Consider the following 13,015-nt stretch of genomic DNA (forward strand, 5'->3'; position numbering starts at 1 on the left):
AAAATGTGCTCTCATTTACTGCTTACTGCAGCCAGCCAAGTTGACCAGACACAATGTGTCCAATGTGCTTTTGAGTCTTAGCAAAAAATCTAAATTTTCAGGAACATTAACTCCCATGTGCCAGAAGAAAGCCCCTTTGAGATGTTACCTAAATGTTGTAACATAGTATTGAGCCTTCCTTATTCAGCTCTGCGTACAAATGATTGGTGGCTCACAAAAAAAATTCATGATTTTTAAGAAAATCCTGGCAATCTGCACAGCTGGGTAACAGAGATGAAAAGACAAAATCTGTGCTTGGTGCATTGTGGATTTTCAAACAGATCTCACCAGCTTCCCAAGTCGACACACTAAAAAAACCCCAAACTAACCTATCAGTTAACCAGAAAAAACTCCCCAAAAACCCAAACAAAACAAAACAACACAAAAATCCCCACAGCTAAAAATCTACCACCAAACAAAAACCAGATCCATTTTAACTAGCAAAAGACTATTGTATATAGGTGTCAGAACACACAAGAAATGAGGGCATCATGCAATAGCGCTGATATCCTGATAGAAAATACAAGACCTGCCTGTTACCAATGTGGAATGAGGCTTGACTTCTCAGGCAAGAGAGAGCAGCAATTCTGACACCCTAGGGTCACTCAAATCTCCTTTGCACTTCCCTGGGGACTCTACATCACTACAGACCCTCACCTCACACCTGCCAAAGTCTTCTTCCAATCGTTGTTTTGCAAATGCTTTAGATTCAAATCAGCATGGACTGCTTTTTATGAATTTGTGATTCAATAAGACTTCTTAATATTTCTATAAACTAATTCAAAATCTTTGTTGAACTTTTAATATTTCAGCATATTGAGGGAAGGGGGGAAATATTTGACATTTTTTGAGAAGCACCCAAACAAGATTTTTTTTCTTTAGAAGTCCAGTCCAGGTTTTACAAAGACTTCAGTACAAACCACACTAGGATTTTGATGTTTAAGCCAGCATTATGTGATTATACATGTAGAAATGATCAATAAGGTTTCTAGTTGCAGAGGTCACTATTAAAACCTTTACAATTGCCATTTGCACATAATTAACATTACCACGTGGTTTACTGTATTCCCCACACTATGAATGTTGCTGTAAAGATAATTAGGAAAAAGTTAGTATTGTAAAGATTTGAATTTGTGTATTCCTTAATAAAGAGTCTCAATGCTATGATTTAAAGAAACTCCCAATAACTTCAGAAGCTGCAGGGGGCTTTGCATGGGAAAAGAAGAACTGTATTTCTTTTAAGAGCTTCTTAAAACTTTGTTCCACCTATGAAATCCTCTACAGTCTGTACTTTTATAACCTAAATAATCTATACTATAACTCCAAATTTATATATTTAACCTAAATAATCTATACTGTAACTCCAATTTTATTTATTTTAATTACTTAGTTTTTTCTCTTATAGAAATTACTGGTTTTTCTGTTGGAAGAATTCCACTCACAAATTTCATTTTCAGAAATCAATAAAAATAGCTACAAGAACTCCTGATGGGTTTGAGGTCAGAGCTTTCAAACAGGTTTTCACGATTGCCAGGTTTTACAGCCCATTTTAAAAATATGCGCTGGTGTCAAAGAAGCCCAGCTGCACTGAAGTAATAAACATGACATGGGATGCTTCAGACTGTGGATGTCCTCTTCAAAGCACAGGAGTGAGTCCTGACTTCTCAGGCAAGAGGGAGCAGCAAATCTGACACCCTAGGGTCTTCCTGCATTGTTCTAAACTGGTACTTACGTTCTTCAAAATGTGAGTCCAAGGAATGTTCATTTTGCAGTAGGAAGACATAAGCTCTTTCAGCTGAGATGTGGTATCTCTGTCACCCCACAACCTGCAGTGTAGACAAGTCCTGCGTGTGTTTGAGCTGTATAAACATAACCACAAGCTAAACAGTTTCATTGTTCAATACAGTTTTTTGCTGTGCTTGGGAATGAATTTATAAATGCCTTTCCATAAAAGCACCCTAAGGGTAACCCTAAAATATATGGGCTCCATTATCAAGAAGTAGATTATCCAAGCTGAATACACAGTATCAGAGTTTACCCTTTTGTATATAATCTACAGTCTTAACATTTTCCTGGACTGCTGTTAGTTTGGGTTAGTAGGAGTTACTGTACTCTCAGTGTTGAAAGATGAATAGGCCTATCAGCTGAACAACATAATAAATTTTTTAGGCTGCACATATCATGCTCCACCTCTCTGTCATTCTTCATCCTGTATAATATAGCCTAATGTTATATGGCAGCTGTTAGCAGAAAAATGGTGCAGCAGCCATAAAAAAGTGATTTATGTCTTAGTACCAAAGCAGTTAATATTAAGAAGCTGGTGTTTGAGAGGGCAGCAAACAAGTGAAATGTGAAACACAGCACATATATATTCATGAAATGTAGGAAGCTGTGAAATGTTAGACTGACAGTGAAATTCTCCCTGGGTATCCACTGCAAGGTCAGATTAATAAAGGGGGTAATTGGTGGTGATGGTTGTGGATGTTCAGAGTTGCCCACATGTCACAGCTGCTTATGTTGGAGTATCAGAAGTATGTTAAATGCATCTCCTGACATGAACCCAAAGATTCTTACTACCAAATGACATAAGAAAGGCTAATTTAAGGTGGCAGCTGGCAGAAAGAAAAACATATCAAGCAGAAAAGTTCTTAACAGCCATAAAGTAGAGAGGATACAGTGGGATGGGAGAAATAATGTGGGCCTTATTCCTCTGCTGCATTTTTCTACTGGTGTAAATCAACCAGTTTAAGGCTACAGTTATAGATCACGGATTTCTTCCTGGATGCTAAAACTTCATCAGAGAAAATACTGTCTTTGGTTTACAACACACCTAATGTGACAAAACATGATTGTGTAGCATCTTGTCAGTTTTGCCACTGAACGATGTAGCAGATTAATCCAAGACACTGTGAATTATTGCTATCACATCACATTATTCCTCGATTGCCATTCAACATACTCTGTGTGTACATATACTAAAACCACACGTATGTCTATGTAGGTATCTACTCATGCTGCTGCTGTGTGATGTTTTTGGTTCAGTGGGTGGAAGTCTTCCTTCTCAGTCAGTACTAAACTAGTTCTTCCTCCTATGACGCTTAATGCATAGCAGAATATGGTTGGGTCAAAGAGGTTAATAGCCCTACTTTTGTGAAAAGGGCCATGGAATCTTTCTAAGCAAGCAGTGAGAACCTCACATTAAATACCCTCTGAAAGAGAGCCTGTGACTTGCTCCAAGTTACAAACTGGGGTGTTGCTGTAATGCAGAAATAGGAGAAATCATGCTACATACTTAAGTTACTGAGTCATCCTGCCCCTTTAGACATTTACCAGATGCAGTGAAACTTTGTTTTTGTGGAGCTGCAAAATAATAACAAAAGGTAGTATGGCTGGAAAATACTGGAGCTTCTCCTTGGCTTTTAAAAAAAAAAAAAATGACAGAAACTTGCACCTGATTTTGTGTGGTTATGTCATAAATAATTTGGATGGAGATCTCTCAGACCCATTGCTGTTACATTCTGGATTCAATAAGTACTGAGTAAGTTGAAGCAAGTGAGACCTGTGGCAAAATGGCCACATTTTGTCTATTTGCTAGAGGCCTTGCCTTGGAGAAAATTCCAGTCCTTTTAGGAAAGAGCTATGGAATTCCTAGTTCCTATGCTTTAGATGTCCTAAATTACTTTCTAGCCACTGTTTAACCAGGATAGAGATTATTCTAATAGAATGTTTTATGCTTTGAAGTTTTGATCATATCCATGGCAAAATGAAACTACCAGCAGGACTCTATTTTGGGAAGCTCTGTTGAGCTGTTGCCCTCTGCAACTCAGTGAGGCTAGAAACTTCACACTGGCCTCTATATGGGCTTTCTGGACAGGCACTGAAATTTAGCCTTCAAAGTTTGTGTGACTCCAGGACTAGGTACTGGTTTTGCAAATGCCAGCAGTGCTTTAATATTGCCCTATAGAGGCTTAAGTAACCACAGAGCATTTCTGTACCCAACTTCACAGAGACCTAGTAGGTCACTGCTACCACACTGAACTTTTCAATCATGATTTGAATCACATCGAGGTCCTCAAATAGCCATTCTCCAAAGGCATCAATCTTGTTGTCCTCTAACATACTGATGGCCAGTTTCCTAAGGGTTCAGCTGCATTTGTTACTTCTCTCCCCTTCCCAGACCTTCCATGTAGTGCCAAGGAAATCCTCTTGTATGTTCAGAAGAGCCCAATCTCTGTTAGCCCATTGGTGTTGACTTCTGCCTCCACAAGACACTTGGGGTTTAAAATACCAATTGTAAATCCATGCTATCATTTTTTTTTTTCCAGCAGTGATTTATTCCAGAAGAAGGGAGCATGCCCTGCACTGCCATCACTAGAATTGACTGGCTTGCTGCAGCAACATGCCAACGAACTCATGCTGCCTCTGTACCCATGACTGGCTTTGTCTTTGCCCTGAGTACCATGTGTAGGAAACCTGTAGCTCCTAAACATGTTAAAACAGCACAACCCGGTCCCACTGAAGCAGGGGCACAGAGTGTGCCTAGCTCAATAGGAATTCTTAGGAAAAAGACTTGGCAAGGACAGCAGGATTCATCCCACTATCTTGGTGGTTGAGACACCTCTTAATTTTGTCTCTTGACCATAACTGTTTTCACAACCTATATGATTAAATTCTATTGTGTAATTACAGTACCATACTATTAAACATAATTTTTTGTACCACTTTCTCTGCAATCTCTCTATTAGAGGACGTGAAATAATATCTTTACATTTCTGGTTAAAATAAAATCATAAATCCCTATGTTAGACAATACTGAAATAATATTTTTGTATTTATTATGTTGTTCTGTCACTACTTATCCCTTGAAAATTGTGATTGTTTCAGAAGTCCAGATTAGGTGTTCAGACTGAGACTTTATCCAAGCACACAGCTATTTGTCAGATAATAACACCCCTACATTGGTATGGCCTGTTACCTGAATAGATTCCAAAAACTAAGTACAAACCATAGAAATTACTTCAGCTGTCATTACTTTGGGGTATTCGAGGTGAAACGAGGTAATTTTTAAATAGCATGAAGTATGATTGCATAATAATTTAGGTCAAAAAGTGAGTAACAAGTCATATAGCTGAGATGAGCAGAATATAGTGAGTGTAGAACTGCAAATACCAGGCATCCCTATCATAACTCTAGTCCTATTAGACTAGCGATTTCTTGAAGTTCGAGTAAGGAAAAATATTAACATTACTGCCAGGAACAGTTCTTTCAAAATTTGATGACAAAGGATGATCTGTATTTTTATGGGGAGTGATTAAAACATATTTAGAGATACAAGGTACAAGCAGTATATGATTATTGAAAAGCTGAAGAACTTACCCTCTCATGAAGTGTAGCAGTAATTAAAACTCCAATAGGAAGAAGCAATTCCTGCCCACAACAGAAAGATCTTTTGCCCAATTATAAAAGAGCGTGTGATATTGGAAGCTAAAGCAATGCAGGCAAATTAAAGCAGGCTCTACTTCCTTGCTTTTCATTTTTGGAATGGATGAGCAGCACACATGGATCAAAGCAAAGGGCTTTGTTTGTGGCTGCAATCTCTACTATTTGTCCTTTATATGCCAAATCACACAAAAGCATTCCAAAAAAGTTTTTCCAAATACTCCTAATCTTGAAGGATTATGATTAGGTGAACTTGTTATTCTATGTCACTATTTTACTGAATCATCGTTTTTATTATTTATATATTATATTTCAGCTTGGTCAAGTATGCTGTTGAAAAATGTTTCTAAACTGTATGTTTCTACCTAAGACTATGTTTTCTATCTTTCAAGGACAACCTATGCTTTGGTTTTGTGTCCTTCCTCCCTTGCATGAATCAGAAAAGAAAGAAGTCCTTTACTTTTCAACAACTAACTTAATAGATTTAAGACTTCCCCTGATGGAAGAACCACAGCCACCTAGTTTGCAAGACAAGGAGTAAGGTCATATCTAAACAAGTAAATAAGTTTATATGCAGCTTTCAGATCAGAATTTCAAAAATCTGTCTTGTTCTGCTTGCTGTATCTTAGAATACTTCTCTGACTTCCTGCCTATGCACTCTCTTGCTCGATGAAGTACATACAAGCACTGCCAGGATCAGCATTATCAGTAGCTTTATATGCTTCTTCCACCCCAGAGTTTTCTTCAAGAACACCCTGAACATCCCTGCAGTAATTCCAAATTAGTGAACTTATTCAACAGATATTCAACAAATATTCATTGAGAACTGAGTTGCTGTGCCTTTCTTCACATTGGCTGAAAGTACCTGAGCTTGGGTCAGACATCAGTTTTTCAAGGAGCTGTGTGTTGTGCTTATGGACCTTTTTGCTTAATGTAGCTTTTTACTTTATGTACCTTTTTTATATTTTTTTTTTATTTGACTGTGTTCAAGTGTTCCATAATGAAGGACATTTCTGCCCTTGTTTATTCCAGAGTTTGTTGGATCCCAATTTCAGGCATAGTGGACTACATTAGAAGTAATAAGAATGCAGTAACTCCAAATCTCTTCTGGTGTCGCTAAGATCAGTTCTGACTCACTTCTCCTATACCTAGTCTTTAAAATCAAATCTGTTCTTTTTCTCTTTAAAACTGTAATTTTGTTCTGCTGTACTTTAAATTGTAGTATTACTTTGAAAAAAAAAAAAAAGACCATAAAATGACATTTCAGGGTTCTATATTTGTCTGACAGCTGTTTCTGTTGCAGAAGTGCTCATTTTATAAGTTAAAAAGTTGTCTTTCCTAATACTTTCCTAATACTTATCCCAGAATGCGGAGGGTGTTATGATTCAAGTTATTGACACACTGTCTTCATATTCTGCAACCACTGAAGGCCATTTTACATTTTAAAGCCTCAGTTTGCTTGCACCATCCTGTCTTCTTCAAATCATGCCCCTGGTAATACTGCCAGACCTTTTGCATTGCACAAGCATATTACAGGTCTAAAGGATCATATTATGCAAGGTAAACATACACTTCAGAAAAAAGAAGCAGCTCAGACTTCGTGTTTGAATGGCAGGAATCACAATTATTAATAACAGTAAAACTCCTTTTTCTATGAGAAACAAGTAAGGATCTATTCAAAGTCATTTTTTGGATGCCAGGTTTAACACATAGAACTTTCAGCACAGAGATCTGGCCACTATTCTGCCAAATGTATCAGGAGAGCCATAATTTGATTTCAGAGGAGAGTCAAAGAAAATGAAAACAGTACCTTTCAGTTTGGCAGAAGTGGTAGTGTGTTCAGCTGCTTTGTCAGCTAATGTGCTGCTAAGGGTGTACAGACAGAAGTTGGCAGAGAAAGGGGTTAACTGAAAATTATGGATGTAGCACATTATGGCATCAAACAAACTTCCACATCTCCTTGCAGTCAAAGGTCTGTCTTTCATTTTCTTTTATAAAAAAGTATAAACTCATTTAGCATTAAAAGTACAACTTCATGTTGAAAATTACAACATGGTATAACACAAAGGCTGGCAGTTGAGGTAAATTTTAAAAAATTGAAGAAACAAAGAAAAAATTTAGGACATGAAAAAATTGTGTTTAGTTCGAAAAAAAACCCAAAAAACCCCTCAAAAAAAAGCCAAAACCGAAAAAGTAAACCAAAACAAAACCACCATCTTTCTCCTCACTCCTTTTTAAAAATATACTTGAAAATAGAACATTTGGAAAAATATACACATGTCTAAATTTAGGGTCTGTGTTACTTTGCATTTCTTTATCACACTTTACTCATCCATATATCATTTCGTAGTAAGCCTATGTGGCAGGCTGATGCATGTCTTACTTTATAAATATTTATTACCCACTGGTGTGTTCCTTTCTTTGAAGTTACAACCACTTCTCCTTTTCAGTTCTTGTTCTCTCCTTTTTCTTATTAAAAAAAGAATCTTGTCAAACAATTTTGTTTATGCGAAAATGCTGTGAAGACTAGTTTTGGTTTTAGCCTCATCTTTATTTTAGTTTGCCTTGCTTTCCTCCTCACCTTTCTTCTTAGAAAGTGTAGGCCTGGAATAAGAATGTAAACAGCATGATCTCTGCTGCTTTTACATGAATGCAGCAAGGCAAACCTGGCCATCATAGGCCCATATGCCCATGGGTCTGTTTCCACAGGGATTCCTTGGAACAGCTAGGAGGACTTGAGCTTGGAGGAAGTATGACTAGCCTTTGAAGAAAGCTCCCAGACAACAATCACAGGCTGTAGCTGCTCAAAAATGAGGGTAATACAGTTTTGTGGTTTAACAGGAAGGGATATTAAAAAATATATATTTAAAAACAAAAACAAAACTGAAACACAACCAACCGACCAAAACCAACAACAACGACAAACGCAGCAACAACCAACAAAACCAAACCAAACCAAACAAAACCAAGAATCCCAAACAAACAAACAAAAACAAAACAAGCAAACAAATAAACAAGACTAAAAAAAAACAAACCACCAAAAAAACCCCCCCACAACCCAAAACCACCAAGTAGTTAGCTGCATCAGAAGCCAACCAGAAACTGTCTGGTTTGCTGCAGCATAAATGTATTCTTGCCTTGTTATGTAGAGTGAATTCTCTCTGTCCACACAGGATCAATGTTTTTTCTCATAACCTGATTCACCATGTTATTCTACCAGAAAAAGTATGATATTTTACTGAGGTAAAAGTGCCATACCTAACTGAGAATCAGCAATTAGCTTTTCAAGTCAAAAACATGATGAAAATTTATGTCTTATTTTTCTTCCCTCTGTCTGTCCCTCTAAAAAAATTGCATGTTTGAGTAACCTGGACTCAGAGGGAGCAAAAGAGAGGCCTAATTGCTGTCCTGACCTACTTTTTATACCCCAATCACTTAAATCCAAGGGTTAAACCTAGGTTCTTTTGCTCTGGGTAAACGCAAAGGAGAAACACTGACCAGATAGTCTCAAGACGTAAAAATCACATTAAGTTTACTGGCAAACTATGGAAAATCAAGGAATTTTGGCAAATGATTTAGTACAACATATAACACTTATCACAGCATAGACTTAGCCCTTTCAACATAAAAATCTTTAAAGCCATTTGATGCTAGATTCTGTGAAAAGTGAGTTCAATAAGAAGAAAGGGTAAAAACCAGAAAGACAGGAAAGATATAGAAAGACAGACATATAGCCACCAACTCTAGGGTTCCAACGATGTAATGGATAGAAAACTCCAAGATTAAGGTAAGGTTAAGGAACAACAAGCTTGCCTCATGGTCTGGCTTCTTACAACCTTGACACATCCTGGGCCTTCTTCCCAGGTGGCATTTATGGTCTCTCAGCACTCAGGGTCTAGGTTAGGCAAAACTGGGACTGCCTCTAGTGTGCATGATTGACACACACTGTGGGGCCAGGAGATATGGGGAACAGGGCACTGTCTCACCAGAGAAAAGCCACCCTCTACCACACACTCCAAGAATCCCAAGATGTCTAGAGAGAAATTTTTCTTTTCAGTCTCTGACGCTTACCAAATGAAAATTTCTGTTTTACCCTAAATTCTGGCATTTTCTTTCAATACCCAAAATCATGTCTTCATTTACCAGCTGTACCGACAGTCAAATAAAATCTTCAGCTTGCTTTTCTTACTGGTGACACACATTTAGTTTACTCTGATTAGTATAATACTCAACTCCTTTTTCTGAGGGACAGTTAATTTCTCTGCATGTAGCTCAATTCTGTGGAAGTGTTCAAGGTCAGGTTAGATGGGGCTTTGAGTAACCAGGTCTAGTGAATGGCACTCTTGCCTATGGCAGGAGGATAGGAGCTAGATGATTTTTAAGGTCCCTTCCAACATGAACCTTTCCTTAATTCTATGATTTCTGATGTTCAGCTGCTATTTCATTATTTTGTGAAGTTATTCAACAACTTTATGCCACCAGCCTTTTTTTCATTAGGTTTTTCAGATTTTCATGCTCACATTGCAGTCCCTAATGCAGAGCCAGATGCTAATGAAATTTCCCCTTTTCTTTCATCTCTTTTAATTAAAATCTTTCCTTGTGTGCCATCCTCTTTATTCCATGCTGGGTTGGTTTCTTTAGGAAGAGTTAGTGGGGTATCTTTGTAAATTCCTCCTGGAAAATCCAAGCTGATTGTATCAGTGTATGGAGGTGTTTCCATAAACTTGCTGATTCCTTCATAGAAATGAAACAGGTTTTCCATATAGCAAGCACACATTGACCCGTTTTGTCATTTACCTTATTCGATCTTTTAGCTCATTCTTAGATATTATGGATTTTGCAGGCTGTTCTCATTCTTTTCCAATTTTACCTAATATGTTTTTAGAATTATTTACTGACATGTCTGTTCTTTTCAGTTTTTTCCTCAAATACTTCTGCTACTGCCCCATCACACTGAATTTTGGGCTGTTTTTCAGTACTGTGACTCTACTGCAGTATACCTAAATGGTCTGCAAGCTGCTTTGAAGTATTGAGCCATCTCTTTTACCCTCTTGAAGTCTTCATAAGATTTGGAGGGGTTTATTTTATGCTGTAGCAGAGCAAGGTGGAAAGATGGACATGTACAACTTATCTTCTTTCTATTTCAGAACAATATTATGATAATAGATTATTGAGTTGGGTTATGCTTTTCTTCTTGTCTAGATGCTCCCTGAAGAAGCCATTTGTGGCAGCAAAAAAAAATCAATCATGACTTGATGTGATTGTTACAGCATGGGAGTAATTGAAAACACTCCTGTGTTGCTGCATTTTCTCTCTCTGCAGTCCCTCTACTTTTCCTTAGATGCTACAGACCCTCTCAATACCTGGGTGGGTCACTGTCAGGGTAGGTCTAGTACTGGGCTGCTCCTGTTTGGACTTGGAGTTTCTATTCGTAGAGAATGTCTCTTATTTGTTGACATAATTATTTATCTGATCTCTCTTCTTCCTGTCCAGACATGTAGGGGTAGCATAAAGCTCCTATGCCTGAGGGTACTTTCTTAGGCTATGGAAATAGGAATGGAGGAGCAAAGCCTGAAGCCCAAACCTGGAGACAATTTCACCACAACAGCTGTGTACAAATGACCAGGCTGCCCACTGAAAGTGTGAGAAAGGAGTAGGATTTGCATGAAAAGGTATGCATCTGAAAGCATGCCAAATTTGAAAATGATTCACACTAAGGTGGTTTGCCATTGCTGAGAAGGGCCTCAATTGTTTCTGAAGGTTGTGTCATCTGCTAGAAATTAAAAAAAAAAAAGGTTATTGTGTGATATGTCACTTGTTAATCAATCTGTCTGTCCAGACTCAGGTAGATTTCTGGCCTCTGTATACTCTCTTGGTGGGAAAGGCAATGAGTGTCTGATGTCTGAAAGTGGGGCTGTGTCTTCTTCCTGAATTGTGACATTTCTGGGACTGGCGTGAATGACCCCGTGTCAGTGAAGAAGATACACAGCTCAGCTGAGAACTAAGATTTAGATTTTAAATGGGCTCCTTCAGTAGTGTGAAATTACATAATTGAATTTTTTTTTTTTTTTTACCTCTAGCCTGATTTCAGTTATCTTCACATTTTCAAAAAGTATTCAACTCTGATCACTCTCATATGCAGTTCAGTAAAGTACACATGTTTTCCACCACCTTACTATCTGCTCTTTTATACTCTGTGATCTTTCTTGGAAAACAGGACTTCATTTTACTTTCAGTTAAGACACCCAGGTCTGTAACGCCCATCTGCCTTCATTAAGATCAAGCCAACTGCATCCTAATTCAGCCATAAGGGGCATTCTTCTGTGTTTCTAAGTTGTGGAGGAGCAGTCTGCTCCAGAGGCCCTCTAGGGATCTCTGCTAGTATCTCTTGCCAACTTTCCTCTGAATGTTTTTTGTTTGAATAAAGCTGCTATGTTGGTTTTGTCTGCTGTTATATGACATTCTGGAGGCCATAACTCTGTTGATATACATTTCTTTTCTCTCAGAAACAGTAATTTTGTCATGTACTAGAAACTATGAGTCAGATATATTAAATCATTTATAGAATTGTAGAATGGCTTGGGCTTGAAGGGACCTTAAAGATCATCTAGTTCCCTGCCATGAGCAGGAATACCTTTCAGTAAACCAGATTGCTCAGAGCCCCATCCAACCTTGCCTTGAGCACTTCCAGGGATGGGGCACCCACAGCTTTTCTGGGAATCCTATGCCAGTGCCTCATCACCTTTACGGTGAAGAATTTATTTTCGTCATCTGATCTAAATCTATCCTGTTTAGTTTGAAGCCATTCCCCCTTGTCTTGCCACTACAGGCTCTTGTAAAAAGTTCTTTCCAGCTCTCTTGTAGCCCCCTTTATGTACTGGAAGGCTCTCTAAAGTCTTGCAGGAGCTTTCTTTTTGCCAGGTTGAAAAACTCCAGCTCTCTCAGCCTGTCTTTGTGATCATCTTTGTGGCCATCCACTGGACTTACTCCAGCAGGTCCTCGTCTTTCTTGTGCTGAAGCCCCCAGAGCTGAACAATATACTGTAGGTGGGGTCTCACAAGAAGGGATTGAATTTTTCCCTGTTAATTTGTCCACTGTTAAAAGACAAAATAAACTCATTCCCTCTCACAGTCCTCATAAGATGAAGATACTTACTACCCATGTGGACTTTTCTCCCAACTCTTTCCCTTTTGGTGCTCAGAGTCACTGGCTATTGGAGGGAAAAAGGAAGCCTCATTGTTCACTTAACTCTGTCCTGCAGAGAGTGTTTGGGATTCTCTAGCAGGCAGTGACTTTCTGCATTATTTTCCCAGTGAATGCAATTTTAGCAAAGCTGATGAGAAACGATAGTAGAGATGAGATCATATGGTGACATTGTGTGAGACAACTCTTTTGAAACCATGAAGCACGCAGAGGTCATAGAAGTTGGGCAGCAGGTATTTGCAAGCCACAGATTTGATCACTGTACTATACTTCTATCAGCAGTATAAGGCAGGACAGTCGCCCTGACCCCTACGCAGTACTTCAGATCAGTCTG

The sequence above is a fragment of the Haemorhous mexicanus genome, chromosome 1 (assembly GCF_027477595.1).
Source record: "Haemorhous mexicanus isolate bHaeMex1 chromosome 1, bHaeMex1.pri, whole genome shotgun sequence".
Classification (NCBI taxonomy): domain Eukaryota; kingdom Metazoa; phylum Chordata; class Aves; order Passeriformes; family Fringillidae; genus Haemorhous; species Haemorhous mexicanus.